Raw genomic sequence first — 19,571 nt, forward strand, 5'->3', positions numbered from 1 at the left:
AGCAGAGCTGCCAGCCTTCCAAGGGTCTGTGTGTGGGTGCGCTGTGGTGAGAGCTGGCTTTCCACAAAGAGCCCTTCCACCCAACCTACATATGGGTCTGTTTGCACTTGAGCACACTTGCTGGCTCTCATGTGTCATAAAACAAATGCTCTGAGCATGAATAAAAAGAGGACAGAGCTGCACTAGTATTTCAGCATCAGTGAACATGGACCACACGCAAAACTTCCTGTAAAGCACGGCTCATAGTGGACGAGAAGCCGTGCACGAGAGAGGAAGGAAAATCGCCCATCTGTCTGCTTCAAGTGTGAGAAGTAAGAAGGAATATTCGCCTAAGGTCCCAGAGTCAGCATTTTTATCATTTCGGTAAAGTTTCCCCCTCTCTGGTGGTTCTATACAGGTCTGGCAGAGTCAGTAAGTGTAGCTGGAGTCTTTCCCTGTCTGTGGGACATGCCTGACTGGATGTTGTCTGACCCCTCATTCAATTTAAATCTGACAGCCCTGGAGCAAAGGCCAGGAGCAAAGTCTGACACCTTCAGAATAGGGGGATAATAGTAAAGTATTCTCAAGACTAGCTGTCCTAGGAATGGCTGTGTTCTTTATAAATATTAAAGAGCAATAACAAAAGGCAAACAAGACCATGAATAAAATGATTGACAGAGATCAAGACTTCTGTCATCTAAATTTTACAAGCATTCCATGTACATCTGAGGGACAAGTATCAAAAGCATGCTGTGGATAACCCAGAAGGAAAACAACTGCTATACTGACTCATTCATTCATTTATTCAACACATACGTAATGGGCCCTGACTAGGTGCCAAGCGCTAGGCAGACAGACACAGATACAGACAGAACCCCTCCCCCACAGAGTGTGCATTCTAGTTGGGGAGAGAGACAATAAACAACCAAATAAATATATGTTGAAACTTCACTGGTGGTCCAAATACAGACAGTGTGGGTTCAATCCCTGGTCACAGGACGAAGATCCTATACATGCCTTGTAGTTCATTCCCAGAAAAAAAAAATAGGAAAAAAATTATTATTAAAGAAATGTATGCTACAGTGGTAGGTAGTCATAAAGGTTATAAAGATAAGTAAAGGAAAAGGGATACAATGTGGCAGGTGGACTATTATAGATAGAATGGGCAGAGAAGGTCTTACTGAGAATGATATTTGAACAGAGACCTATGTGAAGTAGAAGAGTGAGTTGTGGGAAGCTCTAGGGGAACAGAAGCCTAGCTATGGGAAACGAGTTGTGGGAAACAGCAGGTGCAAAGGCCCTGAGGTCAGCAAAAGCTTGGCTTATTTAGAGAACAGGAGTGAAGTAAATCCTTTGGCCACCTGATGCGACGAGCCAACTCATTAGAAAACATTCTGATGTTGGGAAAGATTGAAGGTAGGAGGAGAAGGGGTGACAGAGGATAAGATAGTTGGATGACATCATTGACTCAATGGACATAAGCTTGAGCAAACTCTGGGAGATGGTGAAGGACAGGAAAGCCTGGTGTGCTGCAGTCCATGGGGTCTCAAAGGGTAGGACATGACTGAGCCACTGAACAAAAGTGATGCATAGGGAAGAGGGCAAGGACTATGACATGAGAAGAGAGAGACTTGATCACGTAGTACTTGTGGTAATACTTGGTAAGGACAATAAACTTCTAACTTAAATGTGATAGGAAGTGACTGAAAGTTTCAGGATGATGGATGAACATCTCTGATTTGCCCTTTCATTGAATTATTCTTGCTTTATCTCTGAAAAACTAGCCATGAAATGAAAAGTAGAACAGGAAGTCCAGTTAGCCAGCTACCAAAATAATAGAGAAAAAAAATCATAGTGACTTGGATTGAATGGCTCTTGGTAGAACAGCTGAGAAGTGGTTAGACTGGCATGTATTTTGATGGCACGGCTGGCAGAATTCACTGCTGGATTGGTTATGGGATGTCAGGGGAAATACCTAGATCTGGGCATGAGCACTCGGCAGGCTGCTGGGGAGAAAGTGAGGGAAGCTGGGAGAGGAGCATACAGCAGAGAAAAGAGTAATCAACTGTTCTCTTTGAAATATTAAGCTGTTGCAAATAAAGGTGTATGGTTCAGATTTCTGCCATCAGAAAAAATACAAGCAAAACACCAAGAATTCACAGGTCACACAATGAGGACTCAATAAGCAAAGGTTTTATTTTGTTGTGATTATTGTTGTTACTGCCAAGCTGATGCCATCTTTTCCGTCTAAGATGTTACCCATGGAAAAAGTTTGATGAACGGGCACAGGCTGACTCAGATGGGACAGACTATGACCTAGTTCTGAACTAGAGAGAAGATCTGGGCAAAGTTATTAAGTGTTCAAAAACAAGAGTTACCTAGAAAGGAAACACTAGGAGAATAGCACTGGCAATCCCGGGGCAATGGTCCTCAAATTCTTGCCCCACCTGGGAATTTCAAAAGATGAGGAAGGTCCTCAAGTCCTAGCTTCACCTGGGGAGCTTTAAAAGATGAGTTCTAAAGATCCACTTCAGATCTATTGCCTCAGAATCTTCAAGGACTGAGTTTCAGAATACATTATTTAAAAGCGTTCCCTGGGTAACTCCATGTTTGGAACTGCTGCCCAAGGACACGATCTTCCAAGCTCTCTCAAACATAAAATGTTTGCCAACACTGGCTGTTAAGAGAGAGGGACAGAAAGAACATCATGGTCATCTTTTATCTAAACTGGGCACATAAAGCCCATTTCTTAAATACATCAAAGCATACCTATGAAAAAGAAGTTTGCTCGTCACAACGGTGATTTGGAGACCACAAGAAATAGGAATGCTCCTGCAACTCAAAGAACACTTAAAACACACCAGTTTCTTTTGGAACTGTAATTGTAGCCAATGTTATTTGACTCATACTCATACTATGGCATTTCAGAATATTTTATAATAGGGAGTTCATAACATGGGAGATAGATCAAGATCTGTCTCCAGCAAACCATGTCACTTGAGGAAACTGTTTTTACCTCTTTCAACCAGTTTTCTCATCTTTGAGGATTTATTGATATTAGTGATTTCTGACGGAGAAGGCAATGGCACCCCATTCCAGAACTCTTGCCTGGAAAATCCCATGGATGGAGGAGCCTGGTGGGCTGCAGTCCATGGGGTCGCTAAGAGTCGGACATGACTGAGCGACTTCCCTTTCACTTTTCACTTTCATGCATTGGAGAAGGAAATGGCAACCCACTCCAGTGTTCTTGCCTGGAGAATCCCAGGGACGGGGGAGCCTGGTGGGCTGCCGTCTATGGGGTCACACAGAGTCAGACACGACTGAAGTGACTTAGCAGCAGCAGCAGTGATTTCTGAAGAGCCCTAATATCACACATTGTTCCTGTAATTGAGAATTTGGGTAAGGAGGAGACAACTTTGCTTTTACTTGTTTTCCAAGTCTGAATAAGCCTTCATTTGAAAGAAGGGTTCCTCTCCTTAATGTTTTCAAACATTATTCTCAATGATGTCAAAAATACCTTATAGGGAAAAAGGAACTAATATGTGCTAAATTTTTATTATAGATAAAGTACTTTGGGCTTCTGATCATCTCCTTTGGTCCTCACTGCAATCTTGTAAGCCATAGGGTTATAAATACACCCATTTCATTGATGAGAAAATTGAAGCATTAAAAAAAAACTCAAACCTCTTTAACTAACACAATCTGTAATCAGAATCACTCCATTTCCAGCTCTAGCCTAAAATACACCAGAACACCAAGGCTTTACATTAAACATAATGCTTCTTCCTCCTATGATAGAATTACGACTTCTGCTTTTGATTTAAAAGTTCAGTTCAGTTCAGTCGCTCAGTCATGTCTGACTCTTTGCAACCCTGTGGACTGCAGCATGCCGGGCTTCCCTGTCCATCACCAGCTCCCAGTGTTTACCCAAACCCATGTCCATCGAGTTGGTGATGCCATCCAACCATCTCATCCTCTGTCATCCCCTTCTCTTCCAGCCTTCAATCTTTCCCAGAATCAGGGTCTTTTCAGATGAATCAGTTCTTCGCATCAGGTGGCCAAATGAATATTCAGGACTGATTTCCTTTAGAATGTACTGGTGTATCTCCTTGCAGTCCAAGGGACTCTCAAGAGTCTTCTCCGACATCATAGTTCAAAAGCATCAATTCTTTGGCACTCAGCTTTCTTTATAGTCCAATTCTCACATCCATATATGACCACTGGAAAAACCATAGCTTTGACTAACAGATCTTTGTTGGCAAAGTAATGTCTCTGCTTCTTAATAAGCTGTCTAGGTTGGCCATAACGTTTCTTCCAAGGAACATTGAAAAGATTTAAAAGAGTACAGCCTGAATGTATAGATAGCATCCTAGCTATAAATGATTTATTGGCAATTTTCAAAAACTCTCATAAAATTCACCCAGAAGTATTTGCCTTATAGGTGAAAACTATGACAGAGTCTGCTCCACCAAAATGTTTAATGGCTACTTCAAACTCAAGAAGTTTCAAACATATTCATTTCCTCCCATTCAAACCTGGTCATTTTTTTTCTTTCTGGATAAACTACCATCCAGAGTCAATCTTTGATCCCTCTTTCTCCCCAGATCACCTCTGCCTGACTCTGATAAATGTTCCTCATAAATATTTTTCATTGTATTCCTTCCCTTCTGACTTTATGCCCTTGTTTTAATGATCTCTCATTTAAGCCACAGTGATAGCATATACTTACTCTATTGGCATTCCTTTGTGTTTTTCAAGTCCCTTTTCCTCTGTGTATTCCTCTTAACCTAAATTTTAAGTATGTTTATATGAAAGTGGAAGTGTTAGTTGCTCAGTCGTGTCTGACTCTTTGCGACCTCAGGACTGTAGCCTTCCAGGTTCCTCTGTCCATGGAATTCTCCGGGTAAATTGGAATAGGTTGCCATGCCCTTCTCCAGGGCATCTTCCCTACCCAGGGATCAAATCCAGGTCTCCTGCATTGGCAGGCAGGTTCTTTACCATCTGAGCTACCAGAGAAGCCTCTTAACCTAAAAATGTAAGTATTTGTATATGAATTTTTTCAACTACAAGATCTTTCAGGGATCATATTCTATGAGTTTTCCTATCTTTACTGCCTAACCATGTTGCACACAAGGTTGTTGTTGTCACTGAGTCATGTCTGACTCTTTGCAACCCCATGGACTGCAGCACACCAGGCTTCCCTATCTATCCCCAACTCCCAGAGTTTGGTCAAACTCATGTCCATCGAGTCAGTGATGCCATTCAACCATCTCATCTTCTGTTGCCTCCTTCTCCTCTTGCCCTCAATGTTTCCCAGCATCAGGGTTTTTCCAATGAGTAGGCTCTTTCCATCATGTGGCCAAAGTATTGGAGCTTCAGCTTCAGCATCAGTCCTTCCAATGAATATTCAGGACTGATTTCCCTTAGGATTTACTGGTTTGATCTCCTTGCAGTCCAAGGAACTCTCAAGAGTCTTCTCCAGCGCCACATTCGAAAGCATCAGTTCTTCAGCACTCAGTTTTCTTTATGGTCCAACTTTCACATCCATATATGACTACTGGAAAAACCATAGCTTTGACAAGATGGAGCTTTGTTGGCAAACTGATGTCTCTGCTTTATAATATGCTGTCTAGGTTTGTCATAGCTTTTCTTCCAAGGAGCAAGTGTCTTTTAATTTTGTGGCTGCACTAACCATCTGCAGTGATTTTGGAGCCCAAGAAAATAAAATCTGTAACTGTTTCTACTTTTTCCCCATCTATTTGCCAGGAAGTGATGGGACCAGATGTCATGATCTTCATTTTCCTAATGCTGAGTTTTAAGTTAGCTTTTTCACGCTCATCAAGAGACCCTTTAGTTCCTCTTCACTTTCTGCCATTAGAGTGGTATCATCTGTATATCTGAGGTTGTGGATAATTCTCCTAGCAATCTTGATTCCAGCTTGTGAGTCATACAGCCCTTCATTTCACATGATGTACTCTGCATGTAAGTTAAATAAGCAGGGTGACAATATACAACCTTGATGTACTCCTTTCCCAATTTTGAACCAGTCCATTGTTCCATATTCAGTTATAACTATTATTTCTTGACCTGCATACATGTTTCTGAGGCTATAGCACACAAAGTAACTTCTCACAGTAAATGTGTGTTTAATTAAAAAAAAAGATATGCCAAAATTGAAGGCATTTTTATTTCAGTAATTGAATACTTATAGGCAAAAACATGAGCCTCAATCCAGATCTCTTATGTTACACAAAAAGTAACTCATAACACATAATGTAATTAGATGTACAATGTAAAACTGTGAAACCTTTAGAAAAAAACGGGAAACAATCTTCAGGATCTAAGCCTACATAAATGTTCTTAACCTTGACACAAAAAGCACAATCCATAAAAAAATGAATAAACTGGACTTCATCAAAATTAAAACTGCTTGCTCTGTGAAAGACCCAGTTAAGAAGATGAAAAAGCAAGCTTAAGATTGAAGGAAAATATTTACAAACTACACATCTAACATATAGAATATATTAAAAACTCTCAAATCTTAATGGTCAGAAAATAATTTTCACAATTAGAAAATGGGCAAAAGACATGAAAAAAAAAAAAAAAACACTTCATCAAAGAGGACTGTTGTCCTTTAGTCACTAAGTCATGCCAGATTCTTTGCAACCCCATGGACTGTAGCTCACCACACTCCTCTGTCCATGGGATTTTCCAGGTGAGAATACTGGAGTGGGTTGCCATTTCCTTCTCCAGGGGTTCTTCCTGACCCAGAGATCGAATCCTGTGTCCCTTGCATTGGCAGACGGATTCTTTCCCACTGAGCTCCCAGGGACCAAAAAGGATATGTAGATGGCAAAGAAGCAAATCATTAATCATCAAGGAAATGCAAATTAAAACCACAATGTGGTACCACTACATGCCTCTCAGAATGGCTAAAATAAGACAGTGATGACACCAAATGCTGCTGATGCTACAGAGAAAAGATCCCTCATGAAGTGTTGGAGGGAATGTAAAATGACACATCCACTTTGGAAAACAGTTTGGCAATCTCTCACAAAACTAAACATTCAGAAATTCAGTACTCCTGGGCATTTGTATAAGAGAAATGTAAACTTACATGTACACACAAGCTTATATGTGAGTATTCAAAGCATATTTATTTGTAACAGCCCCAAACTGGAAACAACCCCAGATGTCCATAAACAGGTGAATGGCTAAATACACTGACTGTGGTACCTCTATATTATGAAATATAATAAAGCAATAAAAAAGGAATTATGATTACATGCAATGAGCTATTTAGACCTTAAGACAACCAATTATGCTGTTTAAACAAAAACAAACAAAAAACCTCAAAAGGCTACATATAGTATATTTTCATTTATATTACCTTTTTAAAATGACACAATCATGGAGATAAACAACAGATTAATGGTTACCAATGGTTACAGATGGAGGGGAGTGGGAAGGGGGACAGAAGAGGATGTGGCTATTGAAGGGTGGCATTAGGGATCCCTGTGCTGATGAAACTGTTCTCTCTTTCAACAACATTGATTATTACACAAATCTACACATGTAATAAAATTGCACAGATCTAAACAGACACCTGGGCTTCTCAGGTGGCACCAGGGGTAAAGAACCTGCCTCGCAATGCAGTAGATGCAAGAGGCGCAGGTTTGATCCCTGGGTCAGGGAAGATCCCCTAGAGTAGGAAATGACAACCCACTCCAGTATTCTTACCTAGAAAATTCCATGGATAGAGGGAGCCTGGCAGGCTACAGTCCATGGGGGCTGCAAAGAGTTGGACACCACTGGGCAACTGAGCAAACAGACACACACACACACACACACACATACTCAAAGAAGAATTTTAAGACATCAAGCAAGGGGGAGGGAGCCTCCTGTAATAGTTGAACTGTTAAATGAACACTCAAAGCTTACAAGTGAATATTTCAGGAAAATCAACCTATGAAACCACTGCCACACTCCCATCCCCCACACTCCCCAGTACCAATACAGCATAGGGTGAAGTCCATGGGCTACTAAAACACTTCTTTACCCCGTTTCTTCCTCAAGGGTGCCTTAGACATTACGTTCAAATGGTTTACGCCATAATAACATCAGTGTAATTTACGGCAGCGCAATTTTAAGCATGCAACAGAATCACCTGAAGCTCATTTGAAAGCACAAATTTCTGGCCCCAGAGTTTCTGATTGAGTAGGTCTGGAACAGAGGCTGAATTCACACTGCTAACAAATTGCCGGTGATGCTGATGCTGGTGATCAAACCTGTGCCTCTTTGAGAACCATCAATATGACACGTAAGTTCTGTGGCTAATTACACACATCTATGTCTCCTGGGTCCCTAACCTTTCTCTGATTTGATGTGGAATTAGGACAAAGATAACATGATCACAGATTTCCCTAAAAATGGAGTGTAGCATCTTGCAAGGTCTGTTTAGGTCTTTACTGCAAGGGTAGGAGGTGGGTTGCAGAGAGTAGTTAATGGGGATACCCACTTGTTCACACCGTTGTTGATTTCTAATCCAAGGAAGCCATTGAGACATTGTCAGAGAACTCCTGACAGCATTCCTAATTCTTAGGATTTCCATGAGAATTTTTCCCAATTTTCTCATATCTCATACAACAAAGCAATTTTACATTTCTTTATTTCATGTTGTTTCACCAACTCTCTCTCTTCTGAATTGCATCTCCCAGGTAGAATGTAAGCTCCCTGAAGACAAGGGAGTGATACTTCTCCACCTGATCCAAGTGGTCCAGCCTTCCCACAGACACTGGTGAATGGACACCTTCATCTTCCTCTAGTCCCACTCTGAGTTACAGAAGCAGTGGAAACATCACTTTGCAAGAGACTGATGGCTCTCTAATGAGAACTTAGAGCAAATCACTCAGTTGTCAGTTCAGCATCTGGCAGAGCTCAGGTAACATTTTAGGTATTGCTAGAGAAAATGATGTTAGCAGTAAAATACTATTTTTGCCTTTGAGGTCTGCTATATGTTTTTCTTAGTCTATCACTAGGTGAATACTGACACATGTTTTGACCATATAAATGTTTTAATTTTGCAACTGTCAATTTTACTGTTAGTATATATTTGTGGTTAAACTTTGTGCTTATCTTCTGGGTTTGCATCCATCTTGATCAGTGTTTTCTGGGGTCATGGATATGGTGATTAGTATAATAGAATGAGTTCACAATAATATACTCCCTGGCAGCTTTAAAAGATACGAGGCGAAGACTTCTGAAAAATAAACTGAGCTGCAAAAGCTGTCTGTGTAAATGCATGATAATCTAAAAAAGTGGCTGTTACTTTTATCACCAATCTTAAGCAACTTCTAGTTTTTTGTGGATTGTCATATCTGTCAAGTGAACCTCATTCACTATAGTCATCCTGATTATAGCAGTGACCACATCTTATGGGGAAAAAAAGTATCATTTTCCCATCTTGACTTCCTAGTTTATATCCCATAATGTCATTACTTCTCATCACAGTAGAAAATTTCTACCTTTTTTCCACCAAATGAGCAAAAATGGGTAAACTATAACCTTCAAGGTACAAAACATGTCTATTAAAGCATTGTTCCTAGTTATCTCTAATATTGGAAAGAGTTGTTTAAGCTAAAAGAAGTTAAAAGAGTTGTTTTGTTCTTGAAAGATGTCTCTTCAAGGATATACAATATTTTGCCATTCTGAGAGCCCTAGGGTTTCCTACTCTTAAATTATGTACTTCTCATAAGCACTTTTCAGTGAATGTGGAACTATCATCAGTGTAGAGTTATGATTGCCATCTCTGACTTCAAATGGTCTTAAAGTCACAGCCCCAGACCATGTATTGCAGTTACACCATCTATCTGTTGGATTCACCAATGGAAGATGTATATGCTCAGGGGTTTAGGGGGTCTGCTGTTAGCAGGCATTTGCTTTTCCTGCCCAAGAGAGTAAGGGTTTCAACAGGTGCTAAAAATGTGACAGGAAAAGTCTGACACACTGCAGTCCATGGGATCGAAAAGAATCGGACACGACTGAACAACAACAAAAGAATGGGATAAGACAGTCACTTTTCACTTTCCTGCATTGGAGAAGGAAATGGCAACCCACTCCAGTGTTCTTGCCTGGAGAATCCCAGAGACAGAGGAGCCTAGTGGGCTGCCGTCTATGGGGTCGCAGAGAGTCAGACACAACTGAAGCGACTTAGCAGCAGCAGTGGCTAAACTGGGGGAAACAGAAATAGGATTTACAGAAGCAGAAATCAGAAATACAATTTACTGGTGTGTATCTGCCACTTTGAGATGAATCTATACATTTAGAAATAACTCCATTTCTCACCTAGTGAGCTGCTGAAGCCTAAGGTAAAAACGAAAAGTATAACTATTTTCAGAAATGATTGAGGAAGTTGTAATACTAGGGGGTATCTCATATTTCTGTGCTATAACTCAACGCCGTCATTCAAATCCTATAGAAAAATCTGCCAAACACACAGTCTGGACTGGTGATACTTCAGGTGATACCACAAGGTATGATGGACAGGCGATACTTCCTGGTAAAGGCTCAAAGAAGGTTGATGGCAGGGGGACCTCGTGGGAAAGCTGGCACGTATTGAGAAAGCAAAACCCTGAGTGGTGATCTGGCTTCAGCAGGTGCAGAAACTCAGGAGAGAGACATAGGAAACTATGAGCTCCGTGAAATTCTCCCCCAAATAACAGGAAACATGCTTGCATTGGAGCAAGTCAAAGTTTTTAGTCAATTTCACTCTATTTTCTGAGACAAAATTAACTTAGGATTTGGGGACATCCGTGAGCCTGACTTGTGCAAACTTGCCCACTATATTTAAATATGTCTTATTACTGTATTTTGGGTTTCCCTGGAGGCTTAGGTGGTAAAGAATCTGTCTGTAATGTGGGAGACCCAGGTTCGATCCCTGGGTCAGGAAGATCACTTGGCAAAGGGAATGGCCAGTATTCTTGCCTGGAAAATACCATGGTCAGAGGAGCCTGGCAAGCTACAGTCCATGGGGCTGCAAAGAGTCGGACAAGACTGAGCAATTAACAGTTATTACTGTTTATTAAGATGTGCGTGTGTGCTAAGTCGGTTCAGTCGTGTCCTACTTTTTGCGACCCTATGGACTGTAACCCGCCAGGCTTCTGTGTCCATGGAATTCTCCAGGCAAGAATTCTGGAGTGGGTTTCCATGTCCCCCTCTAGGGGATCTTCCTGACCCAGGGATTGAACCCACATCTCCTGTGGCTCTTGCACTGCAGGTGGATTCTTTACCACTAAGCCACCAGGGAAGTCCCTTATTAAGATGTAGTTATTTGTACATGACTGTGATGTGTCCTTAGGGAAAAAAAATAAGAGTAGAATCTGTTTATGTGGATCTTTCACTTAATTACAAATACAGAGAGATTAGATAAACAAACCACAAGGTATGATGGCGGGAAAGTGACTACTCATGACTTGAAAGCATCCTACCCATACAAGCAGTGGTTTGATACATTCCCTTCTTCTCCACCAGCTAGAAGCTATTCTGTCCCCACTTGATTTCTTAACACAGATGGTAAGGCCCAGCAACTCTACAGTTATCTGGTAGCTTCATTCTTAATTCACTAATAACTTAGTCACAGACTGCGAGTATTTCAGCTCTACCTCTTCAGCAAGTTATGTAGCCTCTCTTTTCCTACTCTTTCTCATACAGAAAACAGAGCCAATAACACCATCACAAAGGACTGTTGAGAGGGTGTAAATGAAATCACGCATGTGAAACGTTTAGGAGAGTTCCTGACACCTCATCATTCTTCAGTGTTTTCACTCCTTTGATTCAACTCATTTCCCTTTCTCTGCCTCCAGATTCCAGGAGCAAACTTCTGACAATTTTTCTTCCCATGGAGAGTCTTGCCTATAGGGCAAGAATGCCCTGGTCATTCTGATCCTAGTGACAATGATAACTCTAAAAATGGCATCCTTATTTATAGCTCAGTCTCTGTAAGCTTAGTTAATATGACTATGCCCTTGAGAAAAAGATCTGGTTTCTGAATTTATAAATGAGGGTCAGTCTCTGGTCTGTGACGAATACACTGAAGTAATGCTTCTGTATCAACACCAACCTCTGTCTTTCCTTCCAACTTCTATAGCTCATTTGCTGGTTGATAACAGAGGGTGCATGTTACAATCATACCAGGTTGTTTAAATTACAACCTGGAGATGGATCCATGTATTCTGATTTTTTGGAGAGATGTGGATGGACCTAGAGACTGTTATACAGAGTGAAAGTAAGTCAGAAAAAGAAATACTGTATATTAATGCATATATGTGGAATCTAGAAAAATGGTATGTTGTTGGGCTTGTTTAGTTACTAAGTCGTGTCTGACTCTTCTGCAGCCTCATGGACTTTCACCTGCCAGGCTCCTCTGTCCATGGGATTTCCCAGGCAAGAGTACTAGCATGGGTTGTCGTTTCCTTCTCCATGGGATCCTCCATACTCAGGGATCAAACCCGTGTCTCTTGCATTCTTTACCACTGAGCTACCAAATGATCTTATTTACAAAACAGAGACACCGAGGAAGACCAAGGGGGAAAGAGGGAGATGAACTGGGAGACTGGGATTGACATATATACACTATTGATACTATGTGTAAAATAGATAACTGATGAGAAACTACTGTACAGCTCAGGGAACCCTAATCAGTGCTCTGTGGTGACCTAAATGGGAAGGAGATCCAAAAAAGGGGGAATATATGTATATGTAAAGCTGATTCACTTTGCTGTACAACAGAAACTGATACAATATTGTAAAGCAACTATACTCCAATAAAAATTAAGTTGAAAAAATAAATAAAATGGTACCCTGGGTTGTAAGCACAGATCTGGACTAATTCCTATAATTAGTGTCAGCCTCAAAATCCTAAAATCAGAAAGAGAGATTCTTTTTCAGTAGATGTAAGGTAGGGTTCAGGGGCTTCCCTGGTGGCTCAGTGGTAAATCATCTGCTTGCAATGCAGGAGACCTAGAGTTCGATCCCAGGGTTGGGAAGATACCCTGGAGAAGGTAATGGGTAAATCATCTGCTTGCAGTGCAGGAGACCTGGGTTCGATCCCAGGGTTGGGAAGATACCCTGGAGAAGGTAATGGCAACCCACTCCATTATTCTTGCTTGGAGAGTTGCATGGACAGAGGAGCCTGGCAGGCTACAGTCCATGGGGTTGCAAAGATTCAAATTTGACTGAGTTATTAACACTCTCACGTTCACCCATAGCTTTAATAAACACCTCAGATGATTCTGATACAGGTGGTCCTTGAAACATATTTTGAGACTGATTAAAAAAGGAATGGCTCATTTCATAACTCCACTGAGCTAGAAAGACACATAGAAAATATGTTGTTGTTTAGTCACTAAGTCATGTCAGACTCTTTGCGACCCCATGGACCATGGTCCACCAGGCTCTTCTGTCCATGAGATTTTCCAGGCAAGAATACTCTAACGGGTTGCCATTTCCTTCTCCAGGGGATCACCTCCTGCATTGAAAGCAAGTTTTTTACCACTGAGTCACCAGGGAAGACCCTAGAAGGTATAGTGAATACTAATTATGACAAAGGTGAGTTCTAACACAGAATATTCTAAAATACTGAATCCAAGTGAATAATGTGGAATGGCTGATGAACCAGGGAGGAAGAAAAACTAAAAATCATGGTCTTGCCACGGGTTTGGTGAGGGCTTGGAGAAGCACAAGCCAGGGACTCACAGGTTTCTAGTTTCATAACTGATGAGTCTCCCTGCTGGTCTTTCAGCTCAGCTAGATGGGAGCTGGAGTATGGAGTTGGGGAAGAGAACAGAAAAGCAAAACAAAATAAGCAAACAAAATGATGGAGACAGCAGACAAACAGGTAGGAGAAAACAAAGGTAACTGACACAGATTAGCCTCTGCTCAAAGCAGACAAAAGGATGAAGACTAAGAAAGAAATGAAGCACTGATATCTGTCACCTTTTCCCCTCCCTTAATCACCAACTTGACCCTAAAATCAGAACCAAAAAATATTCCACATGCTCAACCAAGTGAAATCACAGGGCTATATTTTTTCCCCTTAGACGATGGTGGCTGGGTAAAATGGATTATTTCGCCTTTGTAACCACTCCAGAGCAGATTGATGTTTATCTTTTTTGTCATTTCAAGAATGCAAACTGTAAAAATATGAACCAACTCTCAATCTCATGTTTACAATATTAGAGGTATTTACAACATTAGAACATTTAATTTATAGCTGTTATGTCACATGCTCCTGGAAAAATAAGTCATAAGAGGAAAAAGAATTCTTCAGCCAATAAAGGGGAGAGAAAAAGGAAAAGAAAATCAAAAAAAGAAAATGAAAAAATGCACAAACAGACCACACTGACATTGAGGAAAACAAAAAAGAGCAGTCAGATGCTTTGAAAGGCTTTCCGGTTTTGAAAATCTGATTCATAGTTTGATCAAAGATTCAACATCAACCTGACTCATATATCACTTCCTAAAAGCTGTTTAGCAGCATTAGCAGAAATATTATTTTGAATGCAATCTCATGGTAAACATTACTTGGGCAGTGTTTAGGTTAAAAGGAAGAGTCAGAATTTATCTGCATGTGGAAAAAAAAAGTCACCTGGCACATTTTGTGTATATAAATAGAAGCTAACACCGTGTGGGAAAATCTGGACGACTGCCCGCAGAAGACACTTCCCTTCTTGAATCCCCCTCTCCTTGTCCCCGTTTATTGTGGAAGAACTATTTGTCTTCATATTTAAGCCTTACCTAAGCATTCTGGTGATGATTAAACCACCACATTTAAAAATGCCAACCAAGTGATTCCTCTGAGAAAGAACACATCTGACTAGTACCACCAGGGCTAGGGGCCTTTATTTATAAAGGATGAGTGTGTGAGAGAAAACATCTGCTCCACCCTTTCAAAACATGTTTTCTAAGGAGTGGCTCCTCCAACCTGCCCAAATGGTCTTATTGAACAAACACTGTATAATGAAGGTTTGGAAAAGTCTTCTCCCCAAAACAATGTTGAGGCACAGCCATTTAAACGCCCAAGCAGGATGAGTAAATGAAAAATATAATTAGCATGAAGGCACAAAGGGAACAGAAGGAATGAAAAAACACAGTACAACTGGCAGTGGGGAATGTTGAAAGGGTAAGAGAAGAATATTTTTCTGGACCCAGAATGTGTGCCATTAATTTTTTTTTTTTTGGCAGGGCCATGCAGCCTGCAGAATCTTAGCTCCCTGACCAGGGATAGAACCCATACACCTGGCAGTGGAAGCACAAAATCTTAACTGGAAGATCACCAGGGAAGTACCCAGAATGAGTCATTTTAAATCGAAAACAGATAAACTGTTCTCGACCCATCCCCCTGATTTATTTATCAAAAGAAAAAAAAAAAAAAAGATCCCTTTAAAAAAGTGTGTGGAATAAAAGGTATGCGGAACTGAAATTTATGATTTATAGAAACCAAAAAATATATTTAAAAATCACATATAGTAAAATGTGATGACCAAAAATCTAAAATATTAGTCACCCAAAGTCATGGGTACTGCTACTGCTATGCTAAGTCGCTTCAGTCATGTCCGACTCTGTGCGACCCCAGAGACGGCAGCCCACCAGGCTCCCCCGTCCCTGGGATTCTCCAGGCAAGAACACTGGAGTGGGTTGCCATTTCCTTCTCCAATGCGTGAAAGTGAAAAGTGAAAGGGAAGTCGCTCAGTCGTGTCCGACTCTTAGCGAACCCATGGACTGCAGCCTACCAGGCTCCTCTGTCCATGGGATTTTCAGGCAAGAGTACTGGAGTGGGGTGCCATTGCCTTCTCCACATGGGTACTAAGTAAACTCAAATCTATTATGGTCTCTATGTTTAGTGAATTGCTAATTGAAAGCGTGAACTAATATAAAACACCATCTTTAAAATGAAACTGAACCGTATTTAGGACTATATGCCATAGTGTGTTAGTCGCTCAGTCATATCCAACTCTTTGCAACTCCATGGACTGTAGTCCACCAGGCTCTTCCGTCTATAGGGATTTCCCAGGCAAGAATACTGGAGTGGGGATTCTCCAGGGAATCTTCCTGACCCAGGGACCAAACCCAGATGGTCTGCATGGCAGGCAGATTCTTTGCCATTTGAGCCACCGGGGAATCTATCTGTATTTTATTACCATCAGAAAATATATTTTTTCATCTTTTAACCATTTACTTCTTAATTGATTTTGTCTTACTCCATCCTGGGGTTTGTAACTGCACCCCAAATATAAACTCTTTATTCAGAAATGTAGCTTTTCTTTCCTACGGACAACCTTGGAGCCAAGATTCCCTTTAATCTCATATGACCCTAGAGAAAAATGCCAGCCTGCAATAGACAGTGAATCCCCCATAGTGGAGCTGATGTGGTAACGACAATGATGAATCCGGACATCTGCATATGTGTCTGTCTCTAACAATATTGTGTGACAAGATCTCCCAAAATGAATCTTCTTCAAGGGATGCAGAGACACCCCCACCCTCGCCTCCAAATATCCTCATGCCTGTGTTGGCCCCAGAAAACGTCATGAAGACACCAGAAAAACCCATTAAAATGAGACTCAGCAGCTATGCAGAACTGAGGCACGGAAGTGTAGGCGTGGCTGCGTTTTTCAGTTTCCATCACAGAATGAGACATGCAGCAGTCATGACTGTTTGGGTTAAGGATACAAAACAATTGTGCAAATCACTGAGACATCTTCAACGAAAGAGACCCTTTGGGGTGATAAATGTTTAATTTCTTTATGATATTTCCTTGAAAAAAAAATATGTATACTTAAAACATGCTGAATGTTGCTGCTGCTGCTGCTGCTAAGTCGCTTCAGTCGTGTCCGACTCCGTGCGACCCCAGAGACGGCAGCCCACCAGACTCCCCCGTCCCTGGGATTCTCCAGGCAAGAACACTGGAGTGGGTTGCCATTTCCTTCTCCAATGCAGGAAAGTGAAAAGTGAAAGTGAAGTCGCTCAGTCGTGTCCGACTCTTTTCGACCCCATGGACTGCAGGCTACCAGGCTCCTCCATCCATGGGATTTTCCAGGCAAGAGTACTGGAGTGGGGTGCCACTGCCTCCTCCAATGCTGAATGTTAGACATGCTAAATAGATTTTCTAAAAACCTAAATGGATGAGTCAAGAATCATGAAAAAGGTATTTCCCTGGTGGTCCAGTGGTTAAGAATCCATCTGCCAATGCAAGGGACATGGGTTTGATCCCTGGTCCAGGAGGATTCAGAGTAACCTCAGGCTACAGAGTAACCGCAGAGTAGTATAAGTCTGTATGCCACAACTACTGAAACCTGCGGGCCTAGGGCCCCTGATGGCAACAAAAGAAACCATCACAATGAGAAACCCGCGCACTGCAAAGAAGGGTCACCACTCCCCACAACTCAAGAAAGGCTGAGGACAGCAGTGACGACCCAGCGCAGCCAAAACAAACAAGCAAACAAATACAGAATCATGAAAAGCATACATTTAATGTTGTCTTCAATGGTTGGAGAGGCTGCTCTAGTACTTGGTTTCCAGGTGTAGAGGCATCAGAAAGCACCTGGAGGGCTTGTTGCAAGAAAATGCTGAGAAATCTGCATTCACAGAGTTCCCAGGTTGTACAGATGCTGCCAGAGGATGCTGTTTGAGAACCACTGCACTACTACTGTGAGAACTTCAGGGTTAAATACAACGTCATTAACTCGATTTGTCTCTAGGGAGAATTTCCCTACACAGTTCTTTGTAATCACCTCCCCAGCAACTATTCTTCCTCAGAATATTGGTTTCAAGCGGAAAATTCATAGCCCCATCTCTTGTACTTAATCTCCTGAGTATTGATCAAACAACTTGACAAAATCCATACACTTATTTCTAATGTATAATTTTATATCAAATGAAATTAACATGAGTGCTCGCTGGGAGGTGCTTAAAGAGTTTAAATGTGGATTTTGGGGCTCTCTGTTTTCTTCCTAAGGCAATGGCACCCCACTCCAGTACTCTTGCCTGGAAAATCCCATGGATGGAGGAGTCTGGTAGGCTGCAGTCCATGGGGTCGCTAGGAGTCGGACACGACTGATCGACTTCACTTTCACTTTTTCACTTTCATGCATTGGAGAAGGAAATGGCAACCCACTCCAGTGTTCTTGCCTGGAGAATCCCAGGGACGGGGGAGCCTGGTGGGCTGCCATCTCTGGGGTCACACAGAGTCGGACATGACTGAAGCGACTTAGCAGCAAGCCACATTTTACCACATGCTTTCTGGTTGAAAACTGCATTTCAGATGGATAATGTTCCTGGGAATGAAGAACACTTTGTGAGAATTTAGGAAGGGCTTGGACGGTATAGTTCCAGAATCCTGCCAGAAAAGACAGCCTATGAGATTGGGGAAAGTTTCCAACCTTGCTACACCCTGCAGTCATGGTTTCCCAGGAGAGGAGAAAGCCGTGGTTTGGAGGAGTAAGAGGACCTCCATGTGATCCCTGAACCTTAGCGCTGATGGAATGTTCTGTAATCCTATTTGCATCCCTGTCCAAGTACTCTCTCATCCTGCTGATCTGTAAAGTGGTTATTATTCAGAAACAGATCAGTAGTAATCCCCTGAGCTTCGTCCTCTGAGAATCAATGTTGAGGGATATTTTTCAATTTACCCTTGCATAAAAAATGTGGAGTAGACATCTGTGAAGATGGAGCAGAAGTACTTTTCCCTCTTCCTTTCACCAGATACAACCCTCAACCCTGGACACTGCACATACAATAAACATACAAAGACGCTGAAAGTTAGAGAGAAGGCAAACCCAGGTAGGGGAACTCAGGGCCCAAGGAATGACACGGTGGTGAGTTCCCTGGATTTTTGCATTGCTCCATATATACCAGACAAGGATATAAAAAACCAGAAACTCAGATATGCCAAAAGGCACAGATAAAAAATGGCAGGCCACCAAAAGCATGCTCTTTCAGCCAAAGGACCAAGAAAGGAGCAACAAAGCAAAACAAATAAAAAAAATAAACTTTTATAATGAGTAATTGCTCTCTTCTAGCTATATGAGGCTGAAAAAAAAAAAATTTGGCCCCACCACATCCATACCAATAATGGCCAAGTAGGGAGCCTAGACTGTCACCCTCACCAGGCTGAAACAGCATATCCCAACTCCCTTAGCTCCATCAAGGTGATGTCACAAAAGACCAAGTAGGGAGTTGGGACTTTCATTCCTATCAACTGGGTGGTAATGAATGAGATTCTCATCACCCACCTCCATTAGGTTATCAATGGAGACCATACGGGGATGGGTGGTATCATAGGAGGCTACTGGAGAGTAAGGACTATCATCATGGTCCAGCAGTAACCACCTCCCTGTCTGCATGTTGCCAGGGGAGGCCACATGGGAAACAAAAAGGGAGGTATCAGCGAAGACCTAGTGAGGAGCCTGAATTCATTCTTTTCCCCACGGTAATACGGAGCCCCCTCCATATTACATGACAAGGGAGACTGGGTAAAGAAGCCTTCACTTCTACACCCACTGGCAGTGAAGAGGTGGCACCATTCTCATTTCACC

At 41.8% G+C, this 19,571-nt stretch overlaps 1 protein-coding gene and 1 long non-coding RNA gene across 12 annotated transcripts in view; one reads left to right on the forward strand and one right to left on the reverse strand.

Annotated features, from left to right (window-relative positions):
* Positions 1-19,571, reverse strand: part of DTNA (dystrobrevin alpha) — a 456,419-nt gene that overhangs the window by 426,701 nt on the left and 10,147 nt on the right. The window lies entirely within an intron of this gene.
* LOC147345954 (uncharacterized) lies at positions 8,784-15,457 on the forward strand. The gene is made up of 4 exons (XR_015153758.1): positions 8,784-8,920; positions 13,494-13,584; positions 13,778-13,873; positions 15,220-15,457. It is a non-coding gene; the product is annotated as an uncharacterized LOC147345954 (long non-coding RNA).

Source organism: Bos grunniens, chromosome 24 (assembly GCF_055505025.1).
Source record: "Bos grunniens cultivar Pamir isolate PY7600 chromosome 24, Bosgru_T2T1.0, whole genome shotgun sequence".
In the NCBI taxonomy this organism is placed as follows: domain Eukaryota; kingdom Metazoa; phylum Chordata; class Mammalia; order Artiodactyla; family Bovidae; genus Bos; species Bos grunniens.